The sequence below is a fragment of the Mirounga angustirostris genome, unplaced genomic scaffold, assembly GCF_029215605.1.
Source record: "Mirounga angustirostris isolate CCGP_5_RB_7025 unplaced genomic scaffold, mMirAng1.0.hap1 SCAF_4, whole genome shotgun sequence".
Taxonomy (NCBI): domain Eukaryota; kingdom Metazoa; phylum Chordata; class Mammalia; order Carnivora; family Phocidae; genus Mirounga; species Mirounga angustirostris.
The window spans coordinates 165,483,208-165,488,827 of record NW_026991712.1 but is presented as its reverse complement, the minus strand read 5'-3'; positions in this window follow the sequence as shown (position 1 = coordinate 165,488,827).

Genomic DNA, 5,620 nt, shown 5'->3' with positions numbered 1-5,620 from the left:
TCAAATCAAAGGAGGTGATATATGCAAAGTACTCTGCATACAGTAGGTGCTCAAGAGATAGGCAGTCCCGGGACACCTGGGTGGCTCTGTTGGTTAAGCGTCTGCCTTCGGCTCAGGTCATGATCCCAGGGTCCTGGGATCAGCCCCGGTGATCAGCGGGGAGCCTGCTTCTCCCTCTGCCTGCCGCTCCCCCTGCTTGTGCTCTCTCTCTGTCTCTCTGTCTCTCTGACAAATAAATAAATAAAATCTTAAAAAAAAAAAAAAAAGAGAGAGACCGGCAGTCCCCTCTCCATTCATCCCCCACTTGCTTCTTTCTCTGGCATCCCTCTCTAGTGCTAGAGGAGGGTAGCCACCTCTGGTTTCTATACCCCAGCCCCATTCCGCAGATCCTGGGGACACCCCTCCCCTGGGACTTGCACTTTCTTCCAACCCCCCTGGGTCCTGCCCATTGCTCAGTTCTCTCAATGACCCCACTCAACATCTATCCTAAGCTGTGTCTCTCCCTCCCTCCTAGATGCCTCAGTTTGGGGTGGGAGGGAGTGAGCATCATCGGCAGGGACACCCCCCCACCTTTACCCCCATAACAGGCCTTCATAGAGCCTTTCAAATCTACAGGGTTCCAGAGCCACTGGGGCCTCATCTCTGCTCTGCTCATGCCCTTAACTTCAGGCCTGTGAGGGGTCTGTGAGGCAGTAAATGAGGCCCGTCTTGTCAGTACTCTGGTCAGGGGTTTCGACTGGGGATATCAAGGCACCCAGATCACTTGTCTAACCTTCCTGCTCCAAAAGGGGAAGAGACTTGCTCCAGGTCACCCAGAAGTGAGGGACCCAGGCAGGCCTCCTGACAGCTGCCCCTCTGGCCCCCTTTCCTGGGCTATATCTCAGGGCACTAGGTCTTGGGCCAAGGACCTTTGGTGTGCAGTGGGGGGGAGTCCTAAGCCCTCCGCTTTGGCTCAGGGGGTCTCTCAGTGCTTCCTAGGCCCTGATGGGAAGTAGTGCAGAGCCTACCCGAGTCCAAACTCTGCCCCCAGATCTACCCTACTCATTCCAGGTGCAGGGAAAGTCCAAGGGAGGTGAGGCCTCCAGGGAGAGAAGACATGGTCCTGCCTTCAGAAGTCCCACCTCCTGGGGAGACAGGATTCAGACTGGAGGTCCTGAGGGCAGGGCAACAGAGTTACCCTCACAGGGAAGAAAAACAGTGGGGATGGAAGGCTCCTGAGGGGCTAAGCCAAGAAGTCAGCCTGGAGGAGGTGAAGCTGGGGTTGGGAAGTGGGAGAAAGCAGAGAGAGTGGCTGAGCAGCACCCTGTGAGGGTAAACTGAGACCTCTCAAGGATGGAGAGGAGGATCCAGACCAGGCTGGGAAGATTCTCTGGCTTCAGGCCGAGAGAAAGGAAGGAGGGAGAGTGGGAGGGGAAGCCCTGGCAGTGAATGCATCCAGCCCCAAACAGGGAAGGCTCTCCAGGCCTAGTGGGGAGGATGGAGGGAACTTATCACTCCAAGGGCCTGGGGTGGGGGCTGAGTGGCAAGTCTCTCCCTGCCCCCCAGGTCCTCCCACTGGAAGCAGCTGGGAATCACCCACGCATGTCTGGCGTCTCTCACGCCTCCACTGGGGGTCCCAACACCAGAGCCACGGCACACAGAGGAACTGATGTTCTAGAGGGCCCAACTGTCCCCCCACCCCTCCGCCTGGCTCCCCAGCTCCTCCAGCTGAGACCTCCCCCATCCTCAAGCAGGAAGGACTAAGGCTAGACTTTGATCACCTAAACTGCTTGGTCTGGGACCTGGAGAGCTGGGAGGAGCTGTCCAAGTCAGAAGGCAAATGCTGTGCGCTCACCTTCAAAGTAACCAGACCCATCTCTCTCTCCCTGAAGCGGCCCCCTGCTTCTACCCTGGCCCCCACTCTTCAAAGTCTGTTCTTTACAAAATGCCTGAGTAGGCTTGACCTGAAAGTCAGACCCTCACTCTGCTCAAAGCCCCATCTCACCTGGAATAAAATCTAAAGTCCTTGGAAATGTCCTAAGCACAGCCACCATCCCAACCTCTGAACACCTGTCTCAACTTTTCCCCAATCACTTATCTAATATATCATAGGATTGACTGGTATATTTTGTCCATTGTTTACTGTCCACTTCTGTAACCCCACTGCCTAGAACAATGCTGGGCACAGAAATAGTGCTTGATGAATATTTGTGCAATGAATGGATGAGGACATATGGATTCAAGTCCAAGCCTTCCACTCACCAGCTGTGAGACGCGGGAAAAATCATTTAACCCCTCTCAACCTCAGGTTGCTCATTTATGAAGAGGAGACAGTAAGAACCACCTCCTAAAGACAAAAGACAAAATTCAAGCTCAGGATGTGGGGGTTGTTGCAGAAGCTGGGGGAAGGAGGATGCAGCCCCCATCCTGGCAGGAGGAGCTGCGATGGGGGTCAGTGACTCCGGAGAAGGGCTGTCCTGTCTATGGGTGAGGTGCCTACGCACTTCAGAACTCCCCCCAGGATGGAGATGCTTGCTCCCCAGTCTTCACATATGACCAGAGGCGGAGGATGGAGGGGGGTATGAGAGGAGCAATTTAGATCAGTGTTGGGAGGTGGGATTCATTCTGAGAGGAGTCCTGGGATGAGATCCGGGGCGGTGGGCAGGAGATGGGGGCGGGGCTCTCTAAGGCCCAGGTGGGGTAGGGGGCGTGTCTGGCCCCCAGAAGACCTCCCGGACTGGAAGAGTGGGCGCTGCCCCCTCGCGGAAGAGCCCCCAGCTCAGTCAGTTCGCGAGTTGAGGCGCGGGGGTAGGGAGGGTGCCTATCGAACCGCCCAGGCTCCGGATTCCGCCTGCGGAGGGACGTACAGCTCCGCGCCCAGGTAGGAACGGGGGAGGAAGGCGGGCGGCGCGGCCAGGGTTGTCCCCGGTTCGGAAAGAGGTCTCTGGGCACTTACCCCCCCGACCCCACTTGGGCTACCTGAGTCGAGATGCTGAGGAGATGGAGACCTCTGTCCTCCTCCCCCGGCGGGCGCTCCCTCGTGAGGGGGCCAGGGAAGTGAGGGCGTCCCCTTCCCTCTCGCGGGCAGGGGCGGGGGCGGAGTCAAGCGCACCGCTCCCCGCCCCCCGCCCGGGGGCTGGAGGGAAAGGGAAGGAACGGGGACCCCTCAGGGGAGGGGCTCCGGGCGAACGCCGCGGGGCGTCTCCCTGGCAGTCCCTCCCCCCGCCCCCCGCCCGCCCCTCCGGCCGCCTCTGCCGCCGCGCGCCGCAGCAGCGCCGCCTTCCCTGCGCAGTCGGTGTCTCCGCGTCGCTGGGTGAGTGGGGGCCGCTCCGGCCGAGGCTGGGGGATGCGGGGAGGGCACAGCCCGGAGGGAGGGGGCCCCGTCGAGCCTCTCCAACCCCGCCGCTCCCGCGCCTCCCGGGAAGCCTGCTTCCGAGGGCGCAGGGGAGAAAGGGGCTCCCCGGAGGGGGAAAGAGCGCGGCGCTCTCCAGGGTCCTGACCGCCGAGTGGGCCGGCCGGGGGGGGGGTCGCGTTCCGGCCGCCTCGGAGCGCCCCCTCCAGGAGGGGCCCCGCGCCCGGCGCTCTGAAGCGTGGGCTCAGGGCGAGAGCTGGGGAGAGGTTTGGAGAGGGTCCCCGGGGTGAGTTTCTCAGGTCGAGCTGTGGGTCCTTCCCATTTGGGGGACGAGGGGTCTTTGCGGAGACAACAGAATCTCCTACCACCCTCGTTTCCAAGTCTCCCGATTGGGAGGGGCCGCTCTGAGGGTGGCAGGGAGGAGGGGGCACTGGAAGATCTCTCCTGCTCAGTGCATCTCTCTGCCCCCGCCCCGATGACCCAGTTCCTTGGACCTTGAGGAGGGGACTAAGGGACACACTCCTCCGCCTCAGCCCCACGCATTTCCTCAGTCCCCTCCCACACACTTGTTCATTGGGTCCTCAGTCTGGGGCAGAAGAGGCTGCTTTAGAAAGGAGGGTCACCAACTTACAAAAACATGTATGTGACACACTGCTGAGGACACACATAAGCCCCCCAAATGGCCACGCAGGCACATCCCCCTCATACTGTGATGGGTGCATACCTAGTCACATGCACACATATAGACTGAAACACACGGGAGTCAAAGGCAATGCAGAAACCAGGGGCATACGTGCATACATGAGCACAAGCACTCGCACACACGCTCATCCACATGTGCACAGAGCTTCGTGCAGATGCACACACAAGGAACCCCCTCACCCTGTCTCACTCCCAGCACCAAGCTGGGGGGAGGGATTCACCTGAATGCACCCCTCCATCCCTGCCTGTAACTGCCTGGCTGTCTCCTCTCCATTGCCTTCTCCTCAGCCCTCCACACCCTAACCTCCTACATGAAAAGGTAAGTATTGGGGGAAGGTTGGCTGGCCAGAGCTCTCTCTGGAAGAGAGACCCCTAGTAGGTCTGAGAAGGGCTGCAGCTCCCTCTCCTGGGACCTGGAAGCACCCCTGGGAAAAGAAAGATGGCAAAGGTGCCTGAGGGTCCCACGTGCAGCTGGCCATGTGAGAGGTGTCGGCATGGGAGTTGGCTTGTGATGGCATGTGTGAGACATGTGGGGTCGTGGGCTGGTGTCTTGATGCACAGGGTATGGGAGCTGTTCGTGAGTGGTGCCTTGTGTCAGAACATGTGAGTTGTGGAGCGGAGGGAATGCTGTCGTGTGTGGAGGTATGGTGACCCATGGGTGGCTGTGGGCTGGTATGTGAATGACATGGAAGCCAGTGTGTGGATTTGGTGAGCTGTGGAGCATAATACATGTGTGTATTCATTTGTATATTGTCGTGCATGAGTCTTGTGGCATCTGGGTCCATGTAAATCATTTTTATTTAACACTTAAGTGGCACATAGAGGTGCAGGCATCATTCTAAGTGCTTCACATGTATTAACTCATTTAATCCCCACAGTAACGAGGTAGGTACTATTACCCTCACTTTACAGATGGGGCAGAGAGAGTATAAGGAGCTCGTCTAAGGTCACCTGGCTGGTAAGAGGCAGAGCCAAGATTCAAACCCAGGTGGTCTGGCTCTGGTGCCTTGTGCTGGCCTTTGTCAGGCACACGTGTGTGGTCAATGGCTGGGCTGCAGGTGTATTTTGTAGCAAGCAGGCATTTGTGAGGCAATGAAGGAGCAGGAGGGAGGGGGAAGGACCAGAAGGCCTTTTGCACCTCCCTGGGCAACTCTGGGAGTCAGTCCTGTCACTCCATGGCTGCATGACCTGAACCAGGTCACCTCGCTTCCTTGAGCCTACCTTCTCATCTGTAAAGTGGGGCTAATCCCCAGACTTCACTTGGTGAGGGTGATATGGTATACACCTGTGACGGCCCGGTGTCTGGTGCTGAGCAGGCCGTCAGTAAATGGGAGCCCCCTTCCCTTCCTCTGTCTCCCGGTCTGTTCCCTGGGTACGTGTAAGGTCTGGGGAGATGGTGTGGAACAGGTCACAGAGGCAGGATGCGGACTTTGGGCCAGCTCCTCTCTTTCCCCGGGGTCAGATGAGAGGCCGGGGTGCTGGGTCTGGGGGCCTTTCTGGAGTGGTGTCAAGGTGCCAAGAGGGCCTGACCATTCCTTTCTCCCCTTGATGCCCTGGGGGACCCAGGTGGGAGTTGGCTTGGCGGCC